The following is a 22,057-nucleotide window of genomic DNA, read 5'->3' as shown; positions in this document are numbered from 1 at the left end:
CCTAAATGAATGAATATTAAGTTGCAGATGCTTTGTATTGTATACCCAGAGCCAAATGAATGACAGCATGATACTGTGATTGTAACCCCAGAGGTTGATTCCACACTCTGTTTTTTTCCCCAAAGTGTCGTAGTAACTTGGGTCGCATGATAAGAATTTGATTTCTGGTCTTCCCACCCAACAATCTTGCTGTATAACAAATCAAAACTGAATCTCAAGCTGATGCTCTTGCCCTGCCACCCTCTGAGTTGTTTACTTAGTAACTAGAATGGGTTTGTTCTGATCCAGCCACAGCAAACACCCTAGGCAAATATCACGCTGTCAGTATGCCCCTACCCATTGCCTTGGTGGTTCATCTCTCCTCTTCTGAAGACACCTTCTTCACGCACCATTGTGCTGTCCCTGGCCCACACAGGTCTTCCTACCACCAGGTCACACACAAGGCAACAGCTTTTAACTTTGACTTTTAAGACTTCCTTCTCCCATCAGATTTTATTTGTCTAGTTTTCACTCCCTTTGGGGTGTTCTTCAAAGAAAAGTAATGGAGAAGAGTGACGCTCCATGAATGAACTAAATATATGACTTTGGACTCATTTACATAACTTTCTAAACTGCTAAGCAAAAAGGCTATATTTAAGTCCAATACAAACACCTTGTCCTAACATGCTCCAGCCCCCATTGCAGGAGGAGATGATTGTTATGTTGTGTTTAAAGGCTGAAAGTAAAGGAAGGAAACCTTAAGCCACGTAAATTGAAAATAAATATTATTTTTCTCTAAGGCTCACCAGTGTAAAAAAAATCTCCTTTCAAGGAACAAACTTTGTTATTAGTTCTCAATGTGCCAAAAAGTCAGCAATGGTAGCCCCTACTTTACACCTCCCCTAAAAGAAATAAGTGGATGCTTTTTCTCATATTGTAAACTCAGCATTATTTAGAATCTCTTCTAAACTTCCAGCATTGTAGGGTTCAAAAATATTTGTTTCCAGCTCAAAAATAAGTAGAGAGATTTGGTTTTGAAAATATTTTTGGCAGTTTGTTTAAATAAAAGTTTTAGAAATCTTAATTCAGTAATTCAAATCCTTTATGGTGTTTTCCTAAAAATACATCTCAATGCCTAAAAGGTATCTTAAAATGACTGGAATGGTGACTATGGCCATTAGCAGCACACAAGTGTCAAAATGCCATATACAACTGGCTTTGGCTTTCCTGAGTGAGCCCAGGAAATGTAGAGGAAGAAAATACCTGAATAAAAGGGCATAAGTCACCTACAGTTGATGTAGTTCTTGACTCTTTTCAAAGCATTTGGGAGAAGAGAATGGACAAACCAGAAGTAGGCTGACAATGGAATACTTTCCATGGAAGGGATGTTGTTTCTCTCTCTCTATTTAGTGAGCCTTTCTTCCTTACTATCATTTAGTTTTTCTTAGCAGTTAAAGTTGGGTACTAGCTTTCCAGTGTAATCACTTTGACTGTCAAGTAAGGGAAGTAGCCTTAGCTAGCCATTTCTCCAAATGTACCTTAGTGATTTGATAAACATTTCTAGAAAAAGTACTGTAGGAAGATTATTCCCTAACACAAACCTGCCCAGCTTGCATGCTTAGGACTACCTGTAGCATTCATCATGGTGTTCTCCATCTCACTTTCCGTTAGCACCTTGGGAGACAGAGGTCGAAATGTTTCCTGAGGGAGGTTTGTCACCTCAAATCATTGGAAATCTGTGAATTCCCTCCTTTCCAGACATACTACTAAATCCCTCCATATATCCTGCTTGTTCTTTTTCCTCTCAACTGATTTTAAAAAGTCAAGAATTAGTTAACTTTGGAAGTTCTTTGAGATTGGAGATTATGAGACAGGTACTTCTGCTTTATTTGGGAAAATGGTAGCTTCTGTGTTTCTATTTAATATAACCTGTTCCTGATTGCAAAAGTAACACCATCTTGTTGTTATACATAAAAAAGGAAAAAACATCTCACCACCCAAAGACAACTACAGGTCATCAGGGGTGTGTGTGTACGCGCCTGTGTGTGTGTGTGTGTGTCTGTGCACACATGCATATTCAAAGGCATCCTGAAAATATGATTTTTGAACCCATATATTCTACCGATGTATGAGCATTTACACACATCATTAAAAACAGTCTGTATGAGTGATATTTAGTAGCCCCATAATATTCCATTGTATGTTTCTCCTACTAGGAGAAATTGTTGACCTTTAATCTTTCTAACCTACAAAAAACGGCAGTTTGACATGGTTCAACCTAGTAAAATTTGCTTAAATTTGTTCCCCAATCATTGGACATCGTGTCTAGCTTTTAAAATGTTAAATAACTGACCTATGAACATTTCTGAACATATTTGTATTTGTTCACGTATTTAACCTTTTCCTCAGAATAATTTCCAAGAAAAGAAAGAATTGATTTAGAAAGTATGAAAAACATGGAGGCTCTTATTACCTATTTTGAAATTCCTTGCAAAGAGGTTGTAGCAATTTATGTTCTTCTTGACTATATATAAGAGTTCCAGTTTTACCCTATCCTCACAAAAATTGAGAATTATAATATTTTTATCTTTGCTAATCCTATAGGTAAATATTATATGCCATATTATTTAACCAGTATGACTATAATTGGCATAATTCATATTTGCTTCAATTTTACTTCAAGATGAAAAAATTCAATTTGTAAATGTATGAAATTAGTTGAGAGGCAAAGTCTAAAACATAAAATAGAATTGGGTTTAATGTGATATTGAATTACTCTCCTATTACCCCAGATCCACGATAACAGTGTCTTTGGTAAAGTATAGGAAACTACAGAGGTGACAGTTTCATTGATACTATCTTTGATTTAATGTGAGAAGAATCTGAGATTTGCCATTGTGAGTAATTCATTTGTATACAAAAATATATGTGTGGATTTGCCATATTTCTTCAGCAAAGGAAATTATTTCTTTCTGTGTTGTTTTTGTTACAAAGCCTCATTTAAAATATGTGTTCTTTTCCTGTCCTTCAAAGTCATTTTAACAGTCAAATACATTTTGAGCATAGCTCATTTGTGAAATGAGCTGGTTCAGATAAAAGATAAAATGCTCTAGTCAGATTGATCAAGAAAAAAATGATAGAAGACACAAATTACCAATATCAGCTATTAAAATAGGAGGAATCACCATGGGTTTTAAAGACATTAAAAGGATAGTAAGAAAGTATTATGCAGTAGTTTATGCCAATACATTTGACAACTTAGATGAAATGGACAAAATCTTAGAAAGCACAAACTATAAAACTTTTTAAAATTGAAGTATAGCTGATAATATAATGTGTTAATTACTGCTGCATGGCGAAGTGATTCAGTTATACATATATATACATTTTTAAAAATATTTTTTTCCATTATGGTTTACCATAGGATATTGAATATAGTCCTCTGTGCTATACAGTAGGACCTTGTTGTTTATCCATTCTATACACAAAAGCTTAAATCTGCTAACCCCAACCTCCCACTCCATCCCTTGCCCAGCCTCCTCCCCCTTGACAACCACCAGTCTGTTCTCTACGTCCATGATTTTGTTTGTTTCATAGATAGGTTCATTTGTGTCATACTGTAGATTCCACATATAAATGATATCATATGGCATTTGTCTTTCTCTTTCTGAGTTACTTCACTATGATAATCTCTAGTTGCATCCATGTCGCTGCAAATGGCATTACTTCTTTTTTCTTAATGGCTGAGTAGTATTCCATTGTGTGTGTGTATGTGTGTGTGTGTGTGTGTGTGTGTGTGTGTGTATACACCACATCTTCTTTATCCATTCGTTTGTTGATGGACATTTAGGTTGTTTCCATGTCTTGACTATTGTGAATAGTGCTGCTATGAACATAGGGGTGCATGTATCTTTTTGAATTATAGTTTTGTCTGGATATATGCCTAGGAATGGGATTGCTGGATCATATGGTAATTCATTTTTAGTTTTCTGAGGAACCTCCGTACTGTTTTCCACAGTGGCTGCACCAACTTACATTTCCACCAACAGTTATAAAACTTAATCAGGAAAAAAAAGGATACCCTAAAGAGCCCCATATCTATTAAAGAAATCGTAGGAACAAATCTTCTCATATTAGATATGTACTGTATATTGTACATCAAGACAGACAAAAACTAAAATAAAACTCTAAGCCCAGGGGTCTTCACTGGTGAGTTCTACCAAACACTTAGGGGAAAAAATATCTACACCAACGCTTCAGAAAATAGAAGAAAAGAAAGTATTTCTCAGCTCGTTTTTTGAGGTCAGTATTACCTGATACCAAAACTGTAGACATTATAAGAAAATAAACTGTAGATCAGTATCCTTCATGAACTTAGACACAAAAAACCTTAACAATGTACCAGCAAATTGCAACCATCAATATATAAAATAGGTAATATATTATGAATTAGTAGAGTTTATTCAGGAATGTGAGATCACTTCAGTTTTCAAAAATTAATCAGTTCATATCTTCATATCAATATCTTGAAAAAAATAATATGAGATCTCCTTATATGCAGAAAAAGCAAACTTCAAGAACCATTTGTGATTTTTAAAATAAATAAAACTCTGATAAACTAGAAGAAGGGAAATTTCTCAACCTGATAAAGAACATCTACAAAATATCTGCAGCTATCATTATATGTAATGATGAAACACTAATTGCTTTCACTCCCTAAGATCAGGAAGAAGGCAAGAATGTCCATTCTTATCACATGTATTCAACATTGTACTGTATGTACTAGCCGCTGCAATAAGACAAGTTAAAAATAAATAAAAGGCATACAAATTGCAAAGGAAAAGACAAAATTGTCTTTATTCACAGACAACATGATTGTACACATAGGAAAATCTGAAAGTAAAATATACTGGTTAATAAACTAGATGTGGTTCAAATCACCCAGGGAGAGAGGATAGAATAGAAACAGAACAAAATCTAGGATTGAGTTTACAAAAACCCAAAGTTTAAAGGCTGGGTAGAGGAAGATAAATCTAGGAAGGAGAAAAAGGAATGGTTAGCAAGATATGAAGGAGAAAAAGGAATGGTTAGCAAGATATGACTCTTGATGAAGAGAGAGTCATCAAAAAGTACCTTTTCTGGAAAATGTGTGCTTAATATCACTCTTGATGAATTGAAATATCTTAAAAATAGGAGCAGTTGTAATGAGAAGTAATTAAGCAAATAAGGATAAGTAAGTGAAAGTGATTTTAGATATTAGAGATGATGTCATGCAGATTGTGTCTTTTTCAAAAGAAAATAATTTTAAATTTTGTTTAATGCTTTTATTTCTTGTCCTAAATTCTACTTTATGTGACAATCATTTTACTAATGCTCCTTTATTTTTTCCAGTCATCATTAATTTATAATTTTTAAATCTGCTCTTCAAGTTTCTCTTTTATATTCTATTTTGTTGCTATAGTTATAACTACAGAAAATATTTAGAATAGTCAAAGGAATGGTTTTGAAGAGAAACAAAGGATCTTGTTTTAATTATTAGATAAATATAGAGAAGACAAACAAAATATTAGCAGTGATCATCTCTGACTATTTAGATTTCAGATACAATTTTCATGCATCTTTGTATTAACTAAATGTTTTAAGATGAACATATATTACTTTTATAATTTGAATTGTTACAAAGCATTACTGCAATTTAAAACAAGGAGACACCATTTTTCACCTGTCCTATTTTCTTGTTTATTGATCAGTTGTTTCCTCTTTTTGAGTTATCTTCTATGGTAGTTTTCCCTTTTTATACTGGATTGTTGGCCTTTTTCAAACTAATTTGAAGGCACGCTCTATATATTTATTGTCTCTTTTCTGTTATACAGGTTATTTATATTTTATCCCAGTTTATCATTTTGTTTTAATTTTATTCATGTCATTATCCATATTACAGTTTTAATTTGTATGTAGTAAAATCTGTCAGTTCTTTGCTGTGTGTCTTATTGGTTCATGTGAAATTATTTTGACAGGAAAAAAAATGATAATAAATGCACAGCTTTAGACAGACATAAATTGTGATATATCTACCTGATTGAAAGCCATGCAGCAAACAAGAATTATTTAGTAACATTAAAAATGTTTATAATTTCTTGCTAATAATATAGTAAATGCAAACAATATGAATCCATATTTTTACTCTATGTACATATAGATCAACACATAGGAAACCAAGACTGAAAATGCATAAATAGCAATTATCTCTGTGTGGTATAAGCATAGATGACATCATTTTCTTCTTTGCACTTTTCTGCATTTTTCAGTTTTGTTGTTTCCTGTACCATACCTGAAAATAGCTTTTAAAATAAGAAAAAAGTCTTTAAAAGGTATTTTAAAAATAAATATAAGAACATATATGAAAGTGATTATAATGAAATGATATTCAAGGTTAAGTTAACGAATGGATAAGTGGGAGTTAAGGGAAAGAGACTAAAATGTTTCTAAAGTTTTGAAGCTGGAAGCCTAAAAATATGGTGGTGCCCTTGACAAATTAAGGGTGTGGGAGGAGGACAACATGAGGAAAAGTTGAAGAGGTCTACCTTAGACATGCTGAGTTTCTATTGACAGTGTACTGTCCACGTACACATAAGTCATTTGGAAATGTGGGACTGGAATTCAAAGTGAGAGATAACAGACATAAAAAGTCACGTGAAATGAGGTAAAATATGAGAATTCTGAGAATAGATGATTCCACAGGAGATCTATCAAGAGAACTTAGTCCTTAGGAAACACTTCCATTGGAGGGACAGGAAGAGCACCTAGAAAAGGAGACAGAGCTGAGAAAGGAATCTCTGGATGACACAGACCAAGTTATCTATCTTGGGAATGATGGAGACAGGGAAGTTTTCACTGAGCACATGAACATCCTGCCATGGTCAAGAATGTGACTTTATTTCTGCTCTCATGCTTCTGAGTGGGAATAAATATGCCAGAGTGCTCCCATCACCTTTCATCCTAAAGATCCCCACCTAGACTTTTCTACAACCAATTCTACAGTTCTACAACCAATATGTATGTATCTTCCAAATCCAGAATAAGAGGGGAGCATTTGGAGATAGAGACCAGGAGAATTCGAGAGTTAGGTGGTGCCGGGGCAATGAAGTTCTCTCTTTAGAGAGGGGAAGGAGCAATATTTACTCCTGTCTCCTGACACCCCGACAGAAGGAGACAGATTTCTCTACTACCAGGGTCTGATTCTGGAGAGAAGAGAACTGAGAAGGAATAGGGAATCCAAGTAATGACAAAGACTGAGTTTCCCATTACTTAGAAGAGTATGGAAGAAAGACCTTGAAGACCCAAGTCAGAGTAAACATCTGAGTCCTGCCACAGGTCTTTAGTGGGAGAGATAAAAACTTCCCCCTTGCCTGAAACACATGTCAACAGGAACGCCAGGCATGGCTGATCTCTATCAGCTTACCAAGGCCAAGCCCCACGCTATTCCAAGGGCTGGATCTGAGTGACCAGCAACTCCTTTAACCCCAAGGCCAGCTCTCCTTTCAACACCGATGTCTGCATGTTTCATTTTGTTTTTGTTGTTTCCTTCCCGCATTAAAGATGAAGGGGACAAACAAGGACTTTTTTTCTATTTTAGGAAGTTAGGCAAAGATCAGGCTCTATGAAGGAGAAAGATTGAGTCAAAGATATGGAAAAGTTAAAAAATACTAAAGAGCTAAAGAAAGAAGAATATAGATCCAGGATGGGAAACAAATCTCAAGATTCCTCAGACTTAGAAAAGAAAATTTGCTTTGCAATTAAACACATACTTGCCCCAAAGATGACATAACAAACCATTGTCTGCTTGGATATATTGTGATTGGTTTTCCTGGGGACAGAGCAGAAGAGTCAGGGGTCAACACCATTGATACCACTTAGGGAAGTTGGAGGCAAAGCAAAAAACCTCAGTGGTAATAATTGGAGCAACAGCCTTCTTAGGAAAGGAGGGCTTATGCATTTTTCCCTTAAATGTAAAATGAAAAACAAATATTAAAAATGAACAGAAATTTTATTTCTTTTTAAACTATAGTTGCTCTTGGAAACAAGTACCAAGGACACTTTGTTCATTGCCGCAGGCCTAATAAATTTAAGGCACCAAATGTGTAATTGGAAGTTTATCATTTGGAAAGATCTTTCTCTTTAAAAGCATAGGCATCCACTAGCAGTCGGTTGGTGTCAAGCAAACAGCCAAGCCAAATAGCAGTTGCTTACTGTTTGGCATGCAGGTGGTAGGGCCATCAAACCGTTTTTCAGAGAAGTCCACAGCTCCCTGTGGAATACCTGGGAGGAGGAAAGGGAACAGGAGTTTGGAAGGGAGGGTGGCGGGACCATCACGGAACCATGGAAAGAATGCCAGTACATGTATTGGGATTGGGGACGGAGAAGTTTTACAACTTCTAAATCTAAATTAAAAAGGCAAATATTTCTTAAGTAGATATTGATACAGGAGATGACTTACAACCATAATAACGGGCAATATTTATTGAGTACTTGGTGTGTGCCAGATAACATGCTAAGCACTTTAAATGTTGTATTGAAGTCTCAAAACAACTCAGTTTTATTGATGGAAACTATGATTTTTAGTGAGATGGAGTAACTCACTGCTGTCTACATCACATAACCAGCGGCAGAACCAACAATTAAACCTACATCAGTCTGGCTTCAGTACCACACTTTTGCAAACCACCACCTCTTTCCCACCACACACTCAACTGAAATGAAAGGGTCTTGTTTGTCTCAATCTTGTTTATATATTTTGAGATACAGTAAGAGCTGCTTCCTATCCCTATTCTTTTTAGAATTCATCAAGAATAAGAGAATTCAGTCAAAATTGCTGAGACAAGCTCCCCTGGCTGAGTGAGAGGCAGTCTGGAAGTTTCTGCTTCTTTTGAGTGGCTTTTTCTCACAGTCCATAGTTAAGGCAAAAATGATTAGGTGTATTTCAGGATGTGTGGTTTCAGTGGACACTCCTAAAGCATGCAAAAGAAGGGACTGTAAATAAAGCAGACACACAGATGGTAAGAAATACTGGTCCTTTCCCTAATACTCAGTTAATCTCTACCTCTCAGGTACTGTCCTGACTTCATCCAAATACATCCCAGTTTTCACCTGGAGAGGCTGAAAACATACAGAGGAGTGGTCTTTTCTTCTTCTTCCTCTGCTTCATCTCCAAGGGAAGACTCATTGATAGGGTGTGTGTGCCTGTGTGCGTGTGTGTGTGTGTGTGTGTGTGTGTGTGTCTGTCTGTCTCTGTGTCTGTTACTCCACATGCTGCTTATTTTCCTGTTTGTGCGCCTTTCCTAGAATGAGTTAAGGCCAAGAACTGAAAATTTAGGACTAAAGCTACTTCCTAACACCAGTTTCACAGCAACAGTTGATGGTGATTGATGTGCTCTGTCTCTTGAAACATTTGGGAACATTCAGTTCCTTGCCCACAATTGCACAGTTAGTGAGAGGCACACGGCTCACATACAGGGCTAGCTGATTCTAATGCCTGAGCTCTTAAACACTAATCATACTGATGTCAAATCATCGGTTACAAAAGAGGAAGTCAACATAGTATCACAAGCAGAGAGAATCCCTGTATTCACGAGAAATTGAAAGATGGACTATCCACTCCTCCACTTGCTCCGTGTCCTGTATGACCTGTAACAGCTCCTGTCTCCTCCACCTGACGCTCCCCACTGGGGTTCTAGTGACTCCCCACTCCCCTTGTCCCTTGAGCCTGAGGGGCAAATGCTCCCCACCCTCCACGGCCCCCTATGGCTTCCCTGCACTCTGCCCAAATCTTTGGGCATCATCTCTTCATTAAACCCTCCTATGTTATCCATTTTAAGGGTTCATCTTTTTATTGCCAGTACCCTGACTGATTCACTCTTACAATATTACATTTAAAAATAGAAAACTACATTACATCTACATTCTGACAGTCAAGAAATTTTATACCGGAGACCTTCAAGATGGCGGAGGACTAAGACGTGGAGATCACCTTCCTCCACACAAATACATCAGAAATACATCTACATGTGGAACAACTCCTACAGAACACCTACTGAATGCTGGCAGAAGACTCAGACTTCCCAAAAGGCAAGAAACTCCCCACGAATCTGGCTGTGTGGCTGACAGGGTCTTGGTGCTCCGGCCAGGTGTCAGGCCTGTGCCCCTGAGGTGGGAGAGGCGAGTTCAGGACACTGGTCCACCAGAGACCTCCCAGCTCCACGTAATATCAAATGGCAAAAGCTCTCCCAGAGATCTCCATCTCAACGCTAAGACGCAGCTCCACTCAATGACCAGCAAGCTACAGTGCTGGACACCTGAAGCCAAACAAGTAACAAAACAGGAACACGATCCCACCCATTAGCAGAGAGGCTGCCTAAAATCATAATAAGGTCACAGACACCCCAAAACACACAACCAGACGTGGTCCTTCCCACCAGAAAGGCAAGATCCAGCCTCAGACACCAGAACACAAGCACCAGCACCCTCCACCAGGAAGCCTATACAACCCACTGAACCAAACTTAGCCACTGGGGGCAGACACCAAAAACAACGGGAACTACGAACCTGCAGCATGCAGTAAGTTAAGCAAAATGAGAAGACAGAGAAAAACACAGCAGATGAAGGAGCAAGGTAAAATCCCATCAGACCAAACAAACGAGGACGAAATAGGCAGTCTACGTGAAAAAGAATTCAGAGTAATGATAGTAAAGATGATCCAAAATCTTGGAAATAGAATGGAGAAAATACAAGAAACATTTAACAAGGACCTAGAAGAACTAAAGAGCAAATAAACAATGATGAACAACACAATAAATGAAATTTAAAATTCCCTAGAAGGAATCAATAGCAGAATAACTGAGTCAGGAGAACAGATAAGTGACCTGGAAGATAAAATAGTGGAAATAATTACCGCAGAGCAGAGCAGAATAAAGAAAAAAGAATGAAAAGAACTGAGGACAGCCTCACAGACCTCTGGGATAACATAAAACGCACCAACATTCGAACTATAGGGGTCCCAGAAGAAGAAGAGAAAAAGAAAGGGACTGAGAAAATATTTGAAGAGATTATAGTTGAAAACTTCCGTAATATGGGAAAGGAAATAGTCAAGTCCAGGAAGCGCAGAGAGTCCCATACAGGATAAATCCAAGGAGAAACACACCAAGACACATATTAATCAAACTATCAAAAATTAAATACAAAGAAAAAATATTAAAAGCAGCAAGGAAGAAACAACAAATAACATACAAGGGAATCCCCATAAAGTTAACAGCTGATCTTTCAGCAGAAACTCTGCAAGCCAGAAGGGAGTGGCAGGACATTTTTTTTTTTTTTTAAGTATTTGTTTTTATTTATTTATTTATGGCTGTGTTGGGTCTTCGTTTCTGTGCGAGGGCTTTCTCTAGTTGCGGCAAGCGGGGGCCACTCTTCATCACGGTGCGTGGGCCTCTCACTATCGTGGCCTCTCTTGTTGCGGAGCACAGGCTCCAGACGTGCAGGCTCAGTAATTGTGGCTCACGGGCTTAGTTGCTCCGCGGCATGTGGGATCTTCCCAGATCAGGGCTTGAACCCGTGTCCCCTGCATTGGCAGGCAGATTCTCAACCACTGCGCCACCAGGGAAGCCCAGGACATATTTAAAGTGATGAAAGGGGAAAAACTACAACCAAGATTACTCTACCCAGCAAGGATCTCATTCAGATTTGATGAAGAAATTAAAACCTTTACAGACAAGCAAAAGCTAAAAGAATTCAGCACCACCAAGCCAGCTTTACAACAGATGCTAAAGGAACTTCTCTAGGCAGGAAACACAACAGAAGGAAAAGACCTATAATAACAAACCCAGAACAATTAAGAAAATGGTAATATGAACATACACTTCGATAATTACCTCAAATGTAAATGGATTAAATGCTCCAACCAAAAGACATAGACTGGCTGATTGGATACAGAAACAAGACCCATATATATGCTGTCTACAAGCGAACCACTTCAGACCTAGGGACACATACAGACTGAAAGTGAGAGGATGGAAAAAGATACTCCATGCAAATGGAAATCAAAAGAAAGCTGGAATAGCAATCCTTGTATCAGACAAAATAGATTTAAAAAAAAAGACTATTACAAGAGACAAAGAAGGACACTACATAATGATCAAGGGGTCAATCCAAGAAGAAGATATAACAAATATAAATATTTATGCACCCAACATAGGAGCACCTCAATACAGAAGGCAAATGCTAACAGCCATAAAAGGGGAAATCGACAGTAACATAATCATAGTAGGGGACTTTAACACCCCACTTTCACCAATGGACAGATCATCCCAAATGAAAATAAATAAGGAAACACAAGCTTTAAATGATACATTAAACAAGATGGACTTAATTGATATTTATAGGACATTCCATCCAAAAACAGAAGATTCCACTTTCTCTCAAGTGCTCATGGAACATTCTCCAGGATAGATCATATCTTGGGTCAAAAATCAAGCCTTGGCAAATTTAAGAAAATTGAAATCATATCAAGTATCTTTTCCAACCACAGTGCTATGAGACTAGATATCAATTACAGGAAAAAAATCTGTAAAAAATACAAACACATGGAGGCTAAACAATACACTACTAAATAACCAAGAGATCACTGAAGAAATCAAAGAGGAAATCAAAAAGTGCCTAGAAACAAATGACAATGAAAACACTATGACCCAAAACCTATGGGATGCGGCAAAAGCAGTTCTAAGAGGGAAGTTTTTAGCAATACAGTCCTACCTCAAGAAACAAGAAACATCTCAAATAAACAACCTAACCTTACACCTAAAGCAGTTAGACAAAGAAGAACCAAAAAACCCCAAAGTTAGCAGAAGGAAAGAAATCATAAAGATCAGATCAGAAATAAATGAAAAAGAAATGAAGGAAACAGTAGCCAAGATCAATAAAACCAAAAGCTGGTTCTTTGAGAATATAAACAAAATTGATAAACCATTAGCCAGACTCATCAAGAAAAAAAGGAAGAAGACTGACATCAGTAGAATTAGAAATGAAAAAGGAGAAGTGACAACTGACACTGCAGAAATACAAAGGATCATGAGAGATTACTACAAGCAACTATATGCCAATAAAATGGACAACCTGGAAGAAGTGGACAAATTCTTAGAAAAGCACAACCTTCTGAGACCGAACCAAGAAGAAATGGGAAATATAAACAGACCAATCACAAGTACTGAAATTGAGACTGTGATTAAAAATCTTCCAACAAACAAAAGCCCAGAACCAGATGGCTTCACAGGCGAATTCTATCAAACATCTAGAGAAGAGCTAACACTTATCCTTCTCAAACTCTTCCAAAATACAGCAGAGGGGGGAACACTTCCCAACTCATTGTACGAGGCCACCATCACCCTGATACCAAAACCAGACAAAGATGTCACAAACAGAAAACTACAGACCAATATCACTGATGAACATAGATGCAAAAATCCTCAACAAAATACTAGCAAACAGAATCCACCAGCACATTAAAAGGATCGTACACCATGATCAAGTGGGGTTTATCCCAGGAATGCAAAGATTCTTCAGTATACTCAAATCAATCAATGTGATAAACCATATTAACAAATTGAAGGAGAAAAGCCATATGATCATCTCAGTAGATGCAGAAAAAGCTTTTGACAAACTTCAACACCCATTTATGATCAAAACCCTCCAGAAAGTAGGCATAGAGAGAACTTACCTCAACATAATAAAGGCCATATATAACAAACCCACAGCCAACATCATTCTCAGTGGTGAAAAAATGAAACCATTTCCTCTAAGATCAGGAACAAGACAAGATTGTCCACTCTCACCACTGTTATTCAACATAGTTTTGGAAGTTTTAGCCACAGCAATCAGAGAAGAAAAAGAAATAAAAGGAATCCAAATCGGAAAAGAATACGTAAAGCTGTCACTGTTTGCAGATGACATGATACTATACATAGAGAATCGTAAAGTTGCTACCAGAAAACTACTAGAGCTAATCAATGAATTTGGTAAAGTAGCAGGATACAAAATTAATGCACAGAAATCTCTTGCATTCCTATACACTAATGATGAAAAATCTGAAAGTGAAATTAAGGAAACACTCCCATTTACCATTGCAACAAAAAGAATAAAATACCTAGGAATAAACCTACCTAAGGAGACAAAAGACCTGTATGCAGAAAACTGTAAGACACAGTTGAAAGAAATTAAAGATGATACAAATAGATGGAGAGATATACCATGTTCTTGGATTGGAAGAATCAACATTGTGAAAATGACTATACAACCCAAAGCAATCTACAGATTCAATGCAATCCCTGTCAAACTACCAATAGCATTTTTCACAGAACTAGAACAAAAAATTTCACAGTTTGTATGGAAACACAAAAGACCCCGAATAGCCAAAGCAGTCCTGAGAAAGAAAAATGGAGCTGGAGGAATCAGCCTCCTGGATTTCAGACTATACTACAAAGCTACAGTAATCAAGACAGTATGGTACTGGCACAAAAACAGAAATATCGATCAATGGAACAGGATAGAAAGCCCAGAGATAAACCCACGCACATATGGTCACCTTATCTTTGGCAAAGGAGGAAAGAATATACAATGGAGAAAAGACAGCCTCTTCAATAAGTGGTGCTGGAAAAACTGGACAATTTCAATTAAAAGAATGAAATTAGAACACTCCCTAACACCATACACAAAAATAAACTCAAAATGGATTAAAGATCTAAATGTAAGGCCAGGCACTTTCAAACTCTTAGTGGAAAACATAGGCAGAACACTCTATGACATAAATCACAGCAAGATCCTTTTTGACCTACCTCCTAGAGAAATGGAAATAAAAACACAAATAAACAAATGGGACCTAATGAAACTTAAAAGCTTTTGCACAGCAGAGGAAAACTTAAACAAGATGAAAAGAGAGCCCTCAGAATGGGAGAAAATATTTGCAAACGAAGCAAATGACAAAGGATTAATCTCCAAAATATGCAAGCAGCTCATGCACCTCAATATCAAAAAAACAAACAACCCAATCCAGAAATGGGCCAAAGACCTGGAGATTGCTCCAAAGAAGATATACAGATTGCCAGGAAACACATAAAAGGATGCTCACCATCACTAATCATTAGAGAAGTGCAAATCAAAACTGCAATGAGGTATCACCTCCCACCAGGCAGAATGGCCATCATCAAAAATCTACAAACAATAAATGCTGGAGAGGGTGTGGAGAAAAGGGAACCGTCTTCGACTCTTGGTGGGAATGTAAATTGATACAGCCACTATGGAGAACAGTATGGAGATTCCTTAAAGAACTATAAATAGAAGTACCATACAACCCAGCAATCCCACTACTGGGCATATACCCTGTGAAAGCCGTAACTCAAATAGAATCATGTACCACAATGTTCATTACAGCTCTATTTACAATAGCCAGGACATGGAAGCAACCTAAGGGTCCATCAACAGTTGAATGGATAAAGAAGATGTGGCACATATATACAATGGAATATTACTCAGCCATAAAAAGAAACAGAATTGAGTTATTTGTAGTGAGGTGGATGGACCTAGAGCCTGTCATACAGAGTGAAGTAAGTCAGAAAGAGAAAAACAAATACCATATGCTAACACATACATATATGGAATTTTTTAAAAAATGGTTCTGAAGAACCTAGGGGCAGGACAGGAATAAAGACACAGATGTAGAGAATGGACTTGAGGACACGGGGAGTGAGAAGGGTAAGCTGGGACGAAGTGAAAGTGTGGCATGGACATATATACACCACCAAATGTAAAATAGATAGCTAGTGGGAAGCAGCCACATAGCACAGAGAGATCAGCTCAGTGCTTTGTGACCACCTAGAGGGGTGGGATAGGGAGGATGGGAGGGAGAAGCAAAAGGGAGGAGATATGTGGATGTATGTATATGTATATCTGATTCACTTTGTTATAAAGCAGAAACTAACACACCATTGTAAAGCAATTACACTGTAGTAAAGATGTTAAAAAAAAAAAAAAAAAGAAATTTACTACCAGGGAAGTACGAGAAAGTCCTCCCTCCTGCTCATTTAATCCCCCCTTCCACACTCTGCCTTTTCCTCTCAGATTCCTTGTACTCCACACTTCACACTCACACCTTTCCACTCTTAGCGCTGTGGCTTTTGATCCATATGATGATGTCCCTCCACCCCCTGCCCACTCCCACCACAGTTACCACCTCTGCCCCTTACCTCCAGAACTGCCCATGGAGCCATCTACATGAGCTAATTTTGTTCACATCTGTGTCAGCTTCAGAGAGCTACCTTAGTGGGGATTTTATTCTGTCAGCATATCCAAAAGACTTCATTTCCCCCCACTCCTGCCAAATCATAGCGATTCTGTCCTTTAAACTCCAGTCGACATCTTACTTCATTTACAAAGCCTTTTATTATAGAAACAGTTTCTATAAAGCCTTAGATTCTTTCACACTACAAACCTCAATACAAGCAAATAGTTTTCTCCAGCAATTCATGCATGCTTCAAATTTGTACACTTGAATGAGTCCTAAATGTGAATTCAGATATGTCCATTTATTTGTATACATCCGTACACCATTATCTGTTCTTGGGATGGCAATGCGTTTGTCATGTGGTACATTGTCACTGGCAGTGGGTGCTTAGTATCTGTTTCTGGGAATGCTGGTCAGGGGAGAGAAAAATATATAGTTCAGGTTTCATGTCTGTCTGTCTCTCTTTCCCTCCCTCTCCCCTTCCCGTGCTCTCTCCCTCCCTCTCTCCCTCTCTCATTCTCTCTCTTATTAAAGTGAGTCCCTAAAAGCTTGCCTCACTTGGTTCAGTTTTCAATACATAGGTCATTCAAATGCTCATTCTGTGTGTGAATTCAGCATGGAATGTGTAGTAACAAGAAAGAGAAATATACAGACTCTCTGTGCTTAGCATGGCAATGTGTTGTGTGGCTTGGGCAGGTATGTCTGGGAGTATCATATGGCGGTTACTCAACCCAGACACAGAAGAGCTTTGTGTGGCATCCCTCACTGCCTAGCCCCCAGTAACAGACATTCAACTGAGCTGGCTCACATCAACTGCGAGAAGTTTCAATGTAGTTCCTGAAATATTTTTTCAACTGCAAAATATTCATTTTTTTCCAAAAAAACCATTCAATTACTCCTTTATCCTAGTGTCCAGTCCCACATCATTTTTTGCCTCATGGGGTGCGAGTTTACACCCTCAATTTAACGATTCAACTGCCTTAGTTCTCACAGCACACGTGAATGTCTGGAGGGCTTGCCTTTAAATATATTCTCATGTGACAATTAGCTACCGTTAATTGTTTATAAATGCCTCAACGACCCTATAAAGGAGGTAATATTATTATGCCCCATTTCATAAATGTCAAAAACAAGGCTTAGGATGTTGAAGAAATTTGTCTAAGTTCATACAGTTAATATATGGGGATTTTGAATTTAAACTCAGGGCTACTTCCAGATACCCAAGTTCTTTACCACCACAGTATACTAGCATGTTAGCATAGACCAGTGTTGACTTTTTTCAATGAAATGCAAAACCAAGAAAGTTCATTCCAAAAGTGCTCTTAAGACTCTTATTTTTCCAAGAAAGTCATCAGGAAAGCTATAGCAAATAGCAGTGGGATGGATTCATGAGCCAAGGACAGTAGTTGTATCACTTCACGACAGAGGTAAGCAGAAAATTCTTGGAATAGTTTGTAGACCTCCAGCAGGAATAGCACATCTCCCCTGTCTGCTTCATATCACAGGGGATGGGGAGCAGCACTGCCTCCTAGATCGTGCACCCCAGAAGGTTTTCAATAATAAGGATTTTCCATGATGGAGTCAATTTCGAACAATTTCGGATGTTTAACCAAACCTCGCAATTGTCAAGCTTTGTTGAAGAGTTCTGTCAAGTTAAACTGGTCTGGGTGATGGACAAGGTCATCAGAGCCAGTGAGATCAGTCACTTGGAAAATGACAGTGGCTGGGAGACAGCAAATGAATAAAAGGCCATGACACATGTGACTCTCTGGATCACTGACCAGTCCTTGTGGGTTTTCTCTTCAAAGAACACAGCCCCAGCCACAAGGAAAAGTACCCAAACACAATAGCCACAGCAGAATGTAACTTGCCCTCAAACTTGGCTTCTTAACTACCACGGTACTGGAACCAGATCCCATCTACCTCACTTCACCCCCAAAAAAGGTATTTTTGTCCCACAGTTTTGCAACTTGTGAGGTTCTTTCCTTTGCCTAAAGATGTGAGAGTGGTAAATTCAGAGGCTGTGTGGTTAAAACCCCTGGCACTTCCTGTTTTGCACAAATGTGGCTATGGATTTCTCTGAAAAATCAACTGGAACTATTTCACCACGTGCTTTATCATGACAACTTGGGGGAATGGCAAAAAACAGCCATCAGGTGGTCCTAAATCTTTATCCTAGTTATTTGTGTCTGTAAGTCAGCTGTTTTAACTCACATTGAATAAACAATTTAACCATGAGAAATACTTGGGACCACCTAGCCACTGTCCCTCTCTTCCTGATAGTATATGTAATCATATGCATCCATTGTATATAAATGATGATGATTTGGATGAAGACATGCAGATTGCTGCAATGGAGCAAGGGAGCCATCCCCACCCCCCTACCTGGCGCTGTCACACTCCTCCAGGAGCCCTGACCACAGTTGTGTGGTCAGGATTTTACTCTAATATTGGAGTATCAGGTGTGTTAGAGAGGAAGGCAGTGTGATTCCAGGCTGATGGTGCTGATAATACTTTGGGACCAGTGTGATCCTATAAAATGCTTGGAGAGTATCTTGTGTGACTACCTTAGTTGTGACAGACCTTAGTTGTTGAACATTTTATCATCATCCCCAGTGAAATATTTAATAATAAATAGTAAGGTATTTTCACCAGTGTTTAAGTTTGGGGAAGGAACCAGGCTCTACAGAGAAAGAACCTTGAAAAGATGTTTCTGTGAGTCAGCCATCTTTGCTGGTTGCTCTGGGTAAGGATGGCTATTAGCAAGACGTTCAAGAAGCAAGAACAGAGCCATCCTGGGATTTGTTTCCTGCCTCTGAGAGGAAGAAGGTGGTCAGTAAGCCTTCCAAGAAATAAAACAATCAGCTGGGAGAGGATCCTTGTGCTTGAAGGACTCTGCCAGCATCCCCTAAGACTAATAAAGTACCTGCCTAAGAGCCCGACACATGCTGCTGGTCCCTCAACAAACAGAAGTTCCCTTTATTTCTTGTATATTGACAGAAATAATGGAAGAGTTTCACATGGTGACATATATTATACATGAAGTGATTAGTAAGCTTTCACTGATCAACATACATCATGTGAGCACTCAGAGAGAAATAAATCCTAGATAAATATTGGAGGACCAGGGAAGTAAAAGCAACCATCTAAAATGTCATCCCTATCTCCACTAACTCTCATACCATCATGTGTATTTGAATAGCATCTGTCACAATCTTAAATTATCTGTTCAGTTATATCCCAGAACCTAGAACAATGCCTGCCTAGCATATAGTATGTGTTCAGTTAATGTGTGTTGAATAAATACATACATATGTATAGTATTGAATGAATATATATTAAATCAATCAATGAAAGTATACTGTTAAAGGTCCTAAGATACAATAGGTAAGTTCAGAATATGAGTTGAAAGGACCTCTTTAAGGCCCAAGCTAAGCCATGCTCTGACTATGTAATCTTGAGTAGGTCACTTGATATCTCTTTGATTCATTTCTTCATCTATAACTAGCAATAATACCATTCTCACCAGGTTGTTATAAAAATTAAACCATTAAATACACATGAAAATCATGTGTAAACCGTAGACACCGTGCAGATATGAAGACTTTTAGAGTGATAAAAAATAAGCACAGTGACATAATAGGATTATTGTGTATTTAAGAACCAAGTTTAGCATGGCTGATAGCCTGGGAAGGAGACCCTCATTCTGAGTTCTACTATTCCAAGTGGTCCTTTCAGTGTACTTCTTCCTGCTCTCAAAATGAGTATGTGTTCTTCCCCCACCTACATTAGTGATGTGCACAAGTAACAGTCTTAACGTTTCTCTACCTCTTACTCATCCTTAAGACCCACTTCAGGTGTTGCTGCCTCCCAGAAGCCTTTGCTGATGATCCCCTGTGTGAACATCCTATGTACACAGCACACCCTAAGTTAGAGTTTTTCATCGGTAATCAGATGCATGTGTCTTTGCTTAGTCATCTGGGACTGAACCATAAACTCCTTGAGAATTATGTCTTTCTTCTGATCATGACCTGTACCTAGAACAGTGTCTGATACAAGAAATTCAGTAACTATGGAATGAATTAATATAAGTGAACGAGACTTAGAAAGGCTGATGTTTCTGTTGGTTGACATTGCAGAAAATCTCCTTACTCAAGCCAGTTAATAGTTAATCTTACAAAGACATTCTAATACCTGACTCACAGAACTTTAGGAATGTGTGTCCTTGAAGGGGTTAGAAAAATATCAAGCTAGGCATGACTGTTTATCTCTTAAACGATATTTCCCTCCCTTAATTTTCCTTATATGTCTCCTGTAGTAATAAACAAGGTCTCTCTTCTTACCATGGCATGAGTACAGCATGAACCACAAACTCCACACATTCCTCTTACTGAGGCAGCTGTACATGTTTTCCAAATGAAAAAAAATATATTAGATGCAAGATGTAGAAGTCATCAGCAATTTTCTTTTAAGGTCCCAAAGATCCCTAGAGAAATTAACATTTGCAAAATCACTTTGAACTCTGGCATTCAACAGATTTTTGGAAGTTCCATACAATGAAAAGTTCCAGTCCCATAAAAGCAGAAATACCTTTCTGGGCTTATTTCATGTCAGAATGCAATAAGGTTCATAAATGTCTCTGTGAAGTTTGAGTGTAATAAAGTTCAGTCATAAAACATTGAATATGCGACAGGCTTCTAGACCAGTTGAAGCACTGACTGTGTTTAACAGGGCTCCCTTCACAGCGTACTTCATCAGCAACAAGAAGAAACAGAAAACAGAGCCAGAAAAAAATCTATAAATACCTGCAAGACAACCATCAAAGGCTTTTTTACTCTTTTACAGATCAGGCTGAGGCAAGCTGACATTCACCATCACTCCACCCAGAGTACTTTCGTAGAAAGCGCTGCACTTCTGTCCCCAAAGAGCATGTAAAATCCACTTCTTATTTGGATCTGTCATTCAGCAAGTGGTAGATACTCTCCAAGAGCTTCAGCAGTAACCTTTCCTACAAAATAAGTTTTTTTCTTTGGGAACCAAAGAAGCAGGTTCCTTCCACCTGTCCCAAGTTGTCTGTGTACCCCCTCTTGAACCCAGACCCAGTCCACCACCAAGCCTCTAGACCACAGCTGGAGCAATTATTGAGACATTAACAAAGCTCAGTGGATAATTCCAGTTCGCAATTTGGGCCTGCAGGCTCAAGGATGTCTCTTTCCTAGAAATGACCACATCGGTCACCGAAGGGATTCCCTCTCTTTTCATGCTTCTACCAGACTGACAGAACTGCATCTACAGAATTTAAAGGAAAACTCCAGAATCACACCCAAATTGCATATTCTCACTTCATTTAGATTTCTGCTGAAATGTCTTCACCACATACAGCCCTATCCTCACCACCCTGATTAAAACAGCCCCCCAATTTGTCTATATCTCCTTACCCGATTTTATCTTTTTATAACTCGTATCACCCCTTCTCATATTTACTCGTTAGCTGTTTCTGTCTCCCCTCAGTAGAATGTAAGCCTCCTGAGGGAAGGGACTTTGTCTGTTTCACCCACACATTGTTGTGTTCTCAGGGGTTAGAATTATTTCTAACACCTGGTTGATGCTTAAGAAATACCTGTTGACTTTAGTGTGAATGAATAGATGGTTGGATGAAAAAGATAGGACGTTGTGGACAAATGGTACAAAGGAAGGCTCAGGAAACCCATATTGCAGTCAGCCCATTTTGAAACACAGCATGCCTCTCTGTTG

At 38.3% G+C, this 22,057-nt stretch overlaps 1 long non-coding RNA gene across 1 annotated transcript in view; it reads left to right on the top strand.

Moving 5' to 3' along the window:
• Positions 1-22,057, top strand: part of LOC309625511 — a 291,352-nt gene that overhangs the window by 73,525 nt on the left and 195,770 nt on the right. The gene's annotated exons all lie outside the window — the stretch shown is intronic.

Source organism: Balaenoptera borealis, assembly GCF_965194805.1.
Source record: "Balaenoptera borealis genome assembly, chromosome: 3".
Taxonomy (NCBI): Eukaryota; Metazoa; Chordata; class Mammalia; order Artiodactyla; family Balaenopteridae; genus Balaenoptera; species Balaenoptera borealis.
The sequence above is the reverse complement of the archived record's forward strand: the minus strand, read 5'-3'. Positions and strand labels throughout refer to the sequence as shown.